The sequence below is a fragment of the Mobula birostris genome, chromosome 4 (assembly GCF_030028105.1).
Source record: "Mobula birostris isolate sMobBir1 chromosome 4, sMobBir1.hap1, whole genome shotgun sequence".
In the NCBI taxonomy this organism is placed as follows: Eukaryota; Metazoa; Chordata; class Chondrichthyes; order Myliobatiformes; family Myliobatidae; genus Mobula; species Mobula birostris.
Window position 1 is genome coordinate 120573701 of NC_092373.1, and position 12215 is coordinate 120585915.

At 38.7% G+C, this 12215-nt stretch overlaps 1 protein-coding gene across 9 annotated transcripts in view; it reads left to right on the top strand.

The window, feature by feature from the left end:
- The window catches only part of gria2b (glutamate receptor, ionotropic, AMPA 2b), a 140992-nt gene that overhangs the window by 21176 nt on the left and 107601 nt on the right, over positions 1–12215 (top strand). The gene's annotated exons all lie outside the window — the stretch shown is intronic.

A 12215-nucleotide genomic window follows, 5' to 3' on the forward strand; every position in this document is an offset into this window, starting at 1 on the left:
CTACATATGCTAGCAATCTAAAGGAAAAAGCACAGCAGATTCAGAATCTGAATCAGGTCTAATACCACCAGCATATGTCGTGAAATTGTTGTCTTTGCAGCAGCAGTACAATGCAATATGTAACAGAAAAAAAAACATGAATTACAGTAAGTTAAATTAAATAAGTAGCGCAAAAATAGAAATAAAAAAACAATGAGGTAGGATTCATGGGTTTAATACTGCAAAGGTAAATACAGCAAACACGCAGACCTCCTGGCAGCAACTGTGGAAAGAAAAGTAAAGTTAAAGTTCAATTTGTCTCAGTTATAAATGTGGTAGAACTGACAGCTCCATGGGAAGACTGGATTGAGGAGGAGTGTGAGCATAAGAAAGCCAAATACCTGGAGCTGGTAGAACAGTGCCAGAGACAGGGGTGGAAGGCACGATGCGAGCCCGTAGAGGTGGGGTGTAGAGGCTTTGCTGACACTTTGCTGTGCAGAACCCACTTTCTCCTTGGCATTACGGGAGCTGCAAAGACAAGAGCCATCAGGACCATCACAGAGGCTGCTGAGTGAGCCTCCAGGTGGCTATGGATCAAGAGGTGTGAACCGTGGACAAAAGCTGATTGGACTCAAGCCAGGGCCTAATCAGTCCTGGCTGGGTCGCCGGGGCAAGAGTATCTGATGTTAAAAGACCTGAAACATCCGTTGACCCCAGGTTACACCACTGATGATATGTCCCAGCACATCCAAGGATGTATCTCAGCAGCATTATATTAAAAATATGAGAACTAAGTATAGATAGTATAAACAGCCAATATCTTTCTCCCAGGGTCAAAATGTCTAATACTAGACATGTATTTAAAGTGGGAGAGGAAATCTCAAATTTGATGTGCAGGGCAGGTTTTTTTTCACACATAGTGGTGGGTGTCTAGAATGTGCTGGCAGAGTTGTTGGTGGAAGTTGGCATGCTGGAGGTGAGTAAGAGGCAGTTGAGATTTAAAGACCATGTGGAGGCAGAAGGGATCAGTTTAATTGGGTGTCATTACTTTAGTTAGTTCAGTATACCATTGTAGGCCTGTTATGATCATTTAAATTCTGTGTGCTCTGTACCCTTCACACTCACTGTGTCCTAGATGACATTATGATCATTTAAATTCAGTGTCAATATCAGTCGAGTGTTTTTATATTTGTCATACATTTGACAACAGATTTTCTCTTTGATCTCCCTTGGATTATCTATCAAATTGCAATACAGTCCCAACCATGTGATTATCTTGTTTTCTTCTTTATTTCAACTCATAAAGCCTCAGGTTGATTGCTCTTACATATTATCCTTGCTCACATCTGTGATTTTCTAGAATATATTTCCATGCCTCTCTTATTATACTTCCCTCTTCTTCTCATCTAACATTCATATATCCAGGAATGTTAAGCAATCATTCCTACTTTTTTTTCTGAAGATTCACAACAACCTTTTAAACATAATAAAGCTAGTTATTTTGTATTGTTTTTTCACTCTCCATAGAAACCACCAGCCTCTATTTTGCTTGAACACATGCCAGTGAAGAACTAATATTTAATTAACCCCACAGTGTGGTCATTTAATGCAATTGTACGTTATGGCCTTGGATACACTTATTGTGTAGCATTACGCCTATCACCCTTGCATTAAAAGAACTCCCATTGAGTATAGCCTTATTTGTATTGTGTGATTAAAAGCAAATCAGTTATTGACACTTTGATGTACAAACGTATTATACATTTGCTCTTATAGCCCTGGTGAAATCTGTTTAATCTAACAGTTATCTTAATGTGTGTGCCAGTGCATTTAAAACAAATCTCAGAAATTTTTGGCAATTTCAGATAGAAAGGCATGATCTGATTTTCTGACTTATTGCCTGCTGGGCAAAAATTGTCCAACATGATTTAAAACCTGCCAGATAATAAGTGCACTGTGTGGATACATAAAGAAAGTATCGAAGCTTGGAAAAAGATTACATATAGAACCTGAACTCAATATGTGCATATTCCCTTATTTTTGAAGATAATAATCTCTTATTATGAAGAATATGAAAGTTATTTCATGGTGTGGAAGAGAGAGAATTTCTGTGAACTTAGTAGTTTCACCACCTGGTTCCACATTCTCCAAATGCTGTTGTAAAATGTGTTGCTCAGAATCATCCTGCAAGAAAAAGAATCACATTATTCCTGATAGATGGTATAGATCCTGTTGAGATTATTCATTTTCAATTGTTTTTGTCATATTATCTGTTATCTCAGTGGTTGTGCTTCCTGATAGAATAGTAAATGTAATTCTAGTTTTCCTGATAGAGCGGAACTGCATTGACTCATGCAGGCCCATAAGATGCTCATTAGATACCTTACAGTAAGATCTGCATATGTGTTTCACCAGATACACATGGATTATGTTTCTCTTCCCTAAACTGAAGCCATTTTTTGGCAACTTCTGTACTATTGACTGGTTTTTTTTAATGATATGTCACTATCCTTGACAAAACTGTTTCCTCAACTTGCCTATAGAGTATCTTTCTATTTAACGCTTCAGTAAATGGGGTGGATTACGAAATCCTGAGCAGGGAGATGGACGCCAAACTGTGCATTTATACTTCAACTCCCCTTCCCCCGAAAAGTGATTGTCAATCCCTGAAGAAAAAGTAATGGGATGGACTATATGGGGCCTCACAAGGCAAGTACCATCTGTTTACAATTTCAGACACAGTCTCAAATCAAGGCTTAGCCATTCAAGCAGAGGGGAGAGGTTTCTTCATCCAGAACTTTAAACCCAAGAGGGCAGTGAAGGCTCAGTGACTATATTCCTGACAAAGATGTATATATTTCTAACTGTTAATTGAATTAAAGGAATTCAGGTAAAATACCAACCATAATCTTATTGAATGGTGGACCATGCATAAGGAGCCAGTTATACTTACGGTTTTTTTTGTTCTTACGTGAGGCTATGCCTGTGTTGCTGTCCATGGAGATCTCTCTCCTGGCCTGGTTTGCTTCAGATGTGGATGGCTGACGAACTCACTCTCCACACCTGAGATGTGTCCGGTGAGCTTATAGGGGCTCCATACTGCAATGAGGTGCCAGGTTCTAAATCCTGAAACCCTATCCCAGAATTCCCTGTGTCTTCAACTGCTGACTGCTGACAAAGGTTCTTGAACAGCTTTTAATGCCTCTGAAAGCATGTGATATTGTTAAACGCTATATACAGATGTAAATCGACAATAAAAGTACAGAGTCAATTTGAAATGTATTTAATAAAAACATTACTATAACTACAACTCAAATGCTTTCCTAGGCATACCTTTTTCAACAGGATAAGTGGAAAATGAATGGTATAGAGGGACTGGACGCTGAGTTTCCTATGGGATTGCCAGTCAGCTTGATGTGGTCCATGGAAATGAAAATTAGGCCACATGAATAACGGCCACCTGATACTCAGTCATTGGCTTCCTGTCTGCATCAAAATGGATGTCGGTCACCACTGGATCAATTCATAGTCTGTCTTTAATTTATTAATCAATCTTTTAAATTAATTAGCTTTTCCTTAATCTCATCCAGAGCAGAACAGTGATTCATGTACCAAAAACCAATCCACTGAAGATTTTTGTGCTCAGTATAACAGCTATTGCAACTACATCAGATATTATGATCACAGCAATAGTGAAACTATCACTTCTTTTTGGAAGCACAAAATATCCATAATATCCAAGACTTCATTAAGGAGCGGTGTCTCGAAAAGGTGACATCCATTGTTAAGGATCTTCCTCATGCAGGTCATCCCCTCTTCTCATTGCTACCATCAGGAAGGAGGTACAGAGGCCTGAAGGCACACACTCAACGATTCAGGAACAGTTTCTTCCCCTCTGCCATCCGTTATCTGAATGAATATTGAATCCATGAACACTACCTCTCCACTTCTTTTAATTTCCATTTTTGCACTACATATTTAACTATTTAATGTACTTATATTTACTACTCTAACTCATTGGTTTTTCTATATTATTATGTATTGCATTGTACTGCCGCCGCAAGGGTAACAAATTTCATGATGTGCCAGTGATATTAAACCTGATGCTAATTCTGATCTGATTAAGTACTTCGTTAGTGATCTAAGGTAACCAATCCACTACAGCTCTTGAGTTCACGAAGATAAGGAATAATGGTCTGCATTTTGTGGTCAGCAACTAACCTCCTGCATTTGCCTCTAACCTATAAGAAAAGTCTTGCGCAATTTCTCAGTGCATTGTCGTTGCACAAGACTGCTTTCATTATCAGTGGTGAGATCTGCATGGCAGATGAAAAATCCACTGCAGCATCACAACACACACAAAATACTGGAGGAACTCAGTAAGTCAGGAGCATTATGGAGGAGAATTAACAGTCGACGTTTCAGACTGAGACCCTCCTAGTGAAGGGTCTGAGCCTGAAACATCGACCGTTTATTCACCCCCATAGATGCTGCCTGAATTGCTGAGTTCTTCTAGCATTTTATGCGTGTTGCTTAGGTATCTGTAGAATCTCTTGTGCTTCCCTCAACATCTCATCGGCTTTAGCTTGGGATGTTAAAATAGCTTTTTATTAATGTTTGTGACATTTACTAAACATTTGAAAGCATTCCAAATGAGAAACATTCAAATTATTGTCATTTCTCAAAATATTAAATCTGGTGATACATTAATAACCAAATCACTTGATTGATGTATTTGGTTATATATTTGTGACTGCATTTGCGATGGGGGGGTATAATTCAAATGAATTAGATAGCATGTAAGAAAGCTAAAGTCATTTTTCTGACTTGTGAATGTCAATGGAGCCAACTCATTTAGAGGAAGGGATGTAATTGCTAAATATAATGAGTGAGGAAGCTCCAGATTTTATGGGGGCTGAGGCGGTTGGATTATCCAAGTCTTTGGAAATTTGACAGCAAAACTGGGCTGCGAAGAGTGTTTCTACTCTAATTATAGGCCAATCAGAAACTGGAGTTCTTTTTCCTGACCTCCAAGCCAACCTTGATATCATCCCTTTAATTACTTCCCCTGCACCCCTTCACATCCACTTCCTGATGCTAAAACTGTTTGGGGTCAGATCCACCTTTTCTCCAATCTGCTCCACCCTCCTTCCTAAGTCAGGAATCAGACTTTCATGTCCAAGTAACTTGCTCTGACATAATCTCATAATTTCAGGGAAAGGTCACAATGCACAATCTTAGAATTGTAATGTATGAGCTCACTTGCACCAAACCCCTTCTTCACCTTCATCCAACCTATTTAAGCCACTCAGTAAAATGCTAAGGTCCATGCACTGATAGAGTACAAGAGTTGCTGAGCATTCACTTTTGTACTATAATGATTTCCTTTTAGATTTCATAAGCATCAATCTTTTTTGATGATTATTAGTCATTACGTGTCAATGTATTTCCAATGGGGAAGTCCCTCAGCCTTTCTTTAATTTGATCATTTTTAATAGTTATTAAAACAGATTTGTAAACTTATAGTAGGAGGTTCTGTGGGCTCTCTATGTCAGAGTGCAAGATGTCTGCAGGATGAAGCAAGATTTTCTTCACTAGTGGTGACGAGGTATTTTTAAAATGAACCTGAGATGCTTAACTACCTGTTGAAGAACAGTGAAATGTTCGAGTTAGACAAGAGCGCAGCGTGCTTTCTTTACCGGGGAGAAGATGCTTAAATTTAAAAAAAAGATGGGTATTGGGTTCATAAACAGTGTGTACTGTGTGATAATAATAAAAAGCAGAAGAAAAGACTGGCTACATTGGAAAGATAGAGGCATTCTATTGCACAATGGATAACTGGCTCATATATACTGAATGAATTAAGCAATATTTTGAAGCAAATTAAATATCCAATGAAAAGTGAGTGCCAATTTTCCTGGCTTGACTGGATTTAAAGGCATACAATTTGCTTAGAAGTTTGACTGCTCCAACTAAACCAGCTGAAATGAGCTTTGCTGATATCGTGAAAGTAATACAAGAACTTTTAGAACTGAAACCATTGTTGATTGCATAATGCTTTAGGTTTTTATAAGCAGAATGCAAAGGAACAGGAGTCCATTTCAATGTATGTGGCTGAATTGAAGAGATTGAGCATTGTCAGTTCAGTGAGCAGAGCATTGATGCACTGAGAGATCATTTAGTTTGTGGAATCTTGCAAGAAAGTATTCAAAAATGATTCCTAACTGAAACAATTGTAATCACTGTATCAATGGAAGTAGCAGACAGAAATGCAATGGAGTTGCAGTTAGGAATGAAAGTGAGCGTGAACAAAATTGCAATGTCTAAGCAGAAACCTGCCTGTCCAAACAAATTGTGTTACCGTTGTGACAGAGGCTTATATACACCAGACCAATGCAGATTTAAAGGTGAACCTTGTGAAAGCTGCCACAAACTAGGACATATACAAAGAGCATGGTGGGGCAGGCAGGAATAAATGGACTATACAGGGTAATAAATCAAGCTGCAGTTTCAGAGAGAACACTAAATCTACATGCTGTTGGTGAAAAATCTGATAATGATTTATATTAATAATCAGAAGGACTGGGTAGTGTTGAGAGTTAAAATGTGAAAACTAAAAATAGACAAGCAGTATGGCTTACACCAGAAGTGAACTTCAAGTTAATTAAAATAGAATTGGACACAGGCTTCATTATTTCAGTTATTCCACAAAATGCATTTGAATGGCATTTCTAAGATACTGAACCAAAATTTGCAGATATTCAACTAAGAATTTATACTGGAGAAGAGATAACTCTTTTGGGAATGACATTTGTAACAGTGATATACAACAACCAACAAGCCACATTGGGTTTGTATATGGTAAAAGCAGGAGGGTCAACATTGTGGGACAAGTACAACTGGATTGGATGTTCAGTCATGAATTGTATGCTACATCCCCTCCAGTAGAGTCAACTGAAAGTGCTAAGGAATGATGACACAGCAGTGTTCAAGGAAGGCATTAGAAAACATATCAAGGGCAAAATAATGTAAATGAAAATGCCACACCAAGTTTTACAAATCTCATCGGGTTCCTTATGATAAAATAGCCTGTGAGCTCAATCACATGGTGTCTAAAGGAATTCTTTCTAAGGTGGAGTGGAGCCCATGGGTAACATGAGTAGTCCCAGTAGCCAAGAAGGATGGGTCTGTCAGGATCTGTGGTAATTTTAAAGACACCATCAACCCAGTACAGAAAGTAAATCAATACTCTCTGCCCAGAATGGAGGATATCTTTGCAAACCTTCCTTCATGAAAACACTTCAGCAAAGTGGACTTAGCTGAGGCCTACATACAGATGAAGATGGAAGAACAGTCCGAATTGTTTCTCACTATAAGCACTCACAAAGGGCTTTGTTGCTATAATAGGCTCATTTTTGGAGTAGCATCTGCAACTGCACTCTGGCAGAAAGCTATGGACGAAGTGCTGCAAGGCTGCCCAGGCACTCAGTGATACCTGGATGACATCATTGTCACTGGTAAGGATGACAAGGAACATCTCCAATATTATAAGGCAGTGTTAAAAAGATGAGATTATGGCTTTAGAGCACAACGCAACAAGTATGAATTTTTAAAATGAAACATCACTTCTGTAGTCACACTATTGACACATAAGGTTTACACAAGTGTGCTGAGAAAATTCCATCAGTGGCGGATGCCCCAAAGCCAAAGGATGTGTCACAGTTGTGGTCCTTTTCAGGATTTGTCAATTACTATAACAGGTTTCTGCCAAACCTAGGTGACTCTTTACTACAGACCAGGAAGAAATGGCAATAGACAAAGCCTATTACTTAAAAATAAAGTGCAGCAATGTGATCTGGCTTTCCAGAAGGTAAAGGAGCTGGTGATGTCAGACACTGTACTCACTCATTAAGTTCCGCATCATCCAGTAAAGCTTGCCATGCACCGTTCAGGATGCCAGCATATCCAGAAGAAAGGTGTCCATATCTGCCAGAACCACCTCCTGTAGTCCCAGAGTCAACTGCAACCACTATGGAGGTGGCCTCCAACCCCGAGATTGTTTCACAGCCACGTGTCTCTCCTGCCAAGCAGAGTGACGCCCTTGTTACAAAAGACATTATCCCAAGAGTAAGAAATCCTCCACAGCAATTAAATATGTATGTATATAAGTTCAGTTGCATTCTATATTGAGTTATTTATAGCTAAGGAGGAGTGTTGTGTATTTAATATTTCAGTAATATTGTAAATATGTTGTTGAGTAAGCATTCTTTGTTTAAATAATTCATTACAGGTTATATGCCAAGTACATAAATTGCGTACGTCATCACTGCTATATCATACATATACCCCGCACTTAAAGTAAAAAAAAACAAAACTAAGACCCGTTCTCCTGGGCTCCTGTCTTTTTTTACAATTAGTTTTGTGTTTTGGAATTACAAATCATAACAATAGCAAGTTCAGAATTGCACACCAATTCAACAATTCCCCTTCCACATGCATCTCTGCCAATTCCTCTGACAGTCCCATGCCAGTTATGAGCTCCTCAGGCCTGTGAGGGGAGTCAGAGAGCATTTTAGAGCACCTGAATTGGTTAGCTGTTGTTTAATAAAAGTTATTAATCACTTAAAGTGAAGCAACTCGCTCTGTGTAATGTGGTCTCCTGGTGTTTTCTGTTTAAACTTGTGAAGTTTATTTTGATAGGCTCAGGGATCCCACATTACTGGTATTTAAGCAGATGCCTGATTAGCGCTAATCGTAGAGTCCTAGCTTTGAGAATGTTATGTCTCATGGTGTCACTCGGCAAAGTCATCCATGTCCTTTTGAAGTTCTAATGAAGGAACTCTGGTCGCCATCTCTACACTGGAGTCTGCGCTTGGGTTCCGACATTGCCAGCACACATTGTTACAATATATATACGCAAAATGCTGGAGGAACTCAGCAGATCAGACAGCATCTGTGGAAAAGAGTAAACAGTCAACGTTTTGGGCCGAAACCCTTCATCTGAACTCTTCATCATTTTGTGTGTATTGCTTGGATTTTCAGCATTTGCAGATTTTCTCTTATTTGTGATGGTTACAATATGGTGTGTTGGCCTTCATTAGTTGGGGAATTGAGTTCTAGAGCTCTGAAGTAATGCTGTAGCTCTATAAAACTCTGTTCAGACCATCCTTGGAATACCGTGTTTGGTTCTGGTCACCTCATTAAAGCAAGGATGTAGAACCTTTGGAGACCAAGCAGAGGAGATTTACCAAGATGTTGCCTAAATTAGAGAGAGCATCTTGCATGAATAGGTCGAGCAAGCTAGGGTTTTTCTCTTTGGAGAGAAAGAAGATGAGAGGTGATTTGATAGAGGTGTACAAGATGATACGAGGTACAGATAGGGTGGACAGCCGGAGACCTTCCCAGGGTGGCATGACTTTAATGTGTTTGGAGGAAAGTACTGTATGGGTGGCAATGGTAGGTTTTAAAATAGAATAATGGGTGCATGGAACGTGGTGCTGGGGTGGTGGTAAAAGCAGATACATTAGGGACACTTAACAGGGTATCTTAGATGGGAACATGGATTATAGAAAAACTGGGCAGCAATGAGGGAGGGAAGGGTTACATTGATTTTGGAGTATGGTAAAGGGTCCGCACCACATCATGGGCTGAATGGGCTACATTGTGCTGTACTGTTCTGTTCCATGTTCGTAATTCCAGTTCTAATTGATCTGTGAGACCCTCTACTATCGACCATTGCTCTAATAAAGGCAATCCAATTGAATTTGAGTTTGTTAAAATTAGAGGGAATCATTTTAGGTGGTCCTTTTTACATATTTTTACATAATTCATTATGAAGTGACTTAGATTCTTGCATGCACTTCTGCATTAATTTGGTTTAAATGAAATCTACTTGGTCCAAAATAAGAATCCAAGGCATTGATAAGCTGAAGCAATTATCCAAATGCACCAGCACAGGAAACCACTGAGTGGTATCATAAAGTGTCATATTTCTGTCATATCTATTTTATAAAGATGTGTACGTAATTTCAAAATCTTAGAATTGCTATGCTGTACACAAGGAAAAATGTTTTTTTTACATATATACAAGGTAAATATAATCTGAACCTCACTGCCAATGAAGGTGATAGAAAGGAATTATATAGGTATGATATACATTAATTTAGGAGAGCTTCAGAGAAAGAACAGGGGGAACGGACAGAGAGCCAGCTAATTTCTTATCCAAATGGTCACTTAAATTTTGCTGAATTTCCTTTATGCAGAGCTTTGTTACTCAGCCATATACTGTGCAAAAGTCTTTTGCACATACAGCATATATAGCTAAGGTGCCTGAGGCTTTTGTACAGTACTGCTGCCACAAAATAACACAAGTTTCATGACATATGTGAGTGATGATAAACCAGATTCTGATGTGGGTCTCTATTGCAGACTGAGAGTGGGAAGGAGGCAGGGAGAGGGGAATTATGGTTGGGAAAAGGGGAAGGGAGAGGGGAGGGAGCAGGAAGCATCAGAGAGACATTCTGCGATGATCAATAAACCAATTGTTTGGAATCAAGTGACCTTACCTGTAGTTTCAGGGCTGGGTGTGTCTGCACCCACAGCACCCCCCGACCTAGCACTGTTTCTCTGCCACCAGTATCACACCCCTCCCGCCACGCTCCACGCTAGCCATTCCTAACATCCTTTACTCCTGCCAGATTTATAAACTTGCCCTCTGGCTACACTGACAAATACAGCACTGTGCAAAAGTCTTAGGCACTCTAGCTGTACTGTATATACGTGCTTAATCTTTTGCACAGTACTGTATTGATAGGAATACGTATCCATAATTCATATAAATGTATGAATATGTATATATTCATATAACAGATGTGCACATAACTACCCATCCCTAAATGCCCTAGAGCTAAGGTGGCATTTATAAGTCCACCACATTGGTGGGACCAGATTCACACGTAGGCCTGAAAAGGAAGGCCAACAGAATTTCCTCCTTGATAGATATTTGTAAACTAGCTATTTCATGGTGACTGTAAGTGAGACAAGCTTTAATTTCTGATTTATTTAGTCAGTTGAAGTGAAATTCCTCACATATTATAGTGGGATTCAAACTTAAGTCTCTGAATCAATGATATGGAAATCTCACGACGATTCAGGCTGTTTTAATACATCGACCACTCTCAATTCTAATTGTAATCTAATGGTCCTTTCCACAGTGATGCCCCCTCCAAACCATGTCAAGGGACCTCCCCTGTAATTATGTCCTCACTCAAGTATCCCTGTCCGTAATCTGTGACTTGCCTGGTTTCTGCTGGTATTTGAACATTGGTGGAACAAGTAACAGGAAGGGATTTGACTGTGGTTTATTATGAAAGGTCTGTTTTATTACATATTACACTTGATATATGATGATGACGTATTAATACAGCCAAGGTGCCTCACTCTCCAGCCTATGTATATCATCTTGCCTTTTTGACTGCTGAATAATTTCTAGTTTCCCATCTTTTATTCAATTTTAGTCAATGAGGCCATTGTTTTTTATATAACCTGTGCTTCAGTTTTGCTATGTTATGGGACTTCAGCAATTTCTCTTTGAAAACCTATGAATATAATATCAACTGCAATGCCTCCATTAACTTTCTATTTCATCAGGAATTCTGTCAGTTTTGTCAGACAGAATCTGCACCGGTCATCATCTATTAATCCGTGTCATTCTGAGTGACAGTGAATTTTACAGTCAATATTAATTTTTCCACTTTTGACATTCAGCTGAATTGCTTCTAGATTATTATTCATTTTTGTTTTCTTGAACTATGATCTAATATTTGTGAAATCCTCGGCAACACTTCAATATCTAAGGAGGATTGAAAATCCTGTCCTAAGCCCCCACCAGGAGTATTCTCATTTTCCTCATAATTGTTTTCATCCAGGCAATGTGACTTTGCTTTATTGAATACTATTGACATTTTAAGTGCAACCTTGTTGTTTTTATTCTATCCAATATCACTGGTATTATTTTCTTTACTGTAGTGTTTGGGGTCTTGATTTGTGTTATTTTGAGATATGGCTCAAGTTGACAGAGTCAAATTAATAAATGACTTTGCAAAATGTTATTAAATATTTAAAAATTAACAATACGATATTGACTCACTATTAATTAAATTAGTTTTGCTTTCATGATGAGTCCAACTATTTCAGATGTTAAATATTCCAAGACCAGGTACAAGGAGAATGTTCTT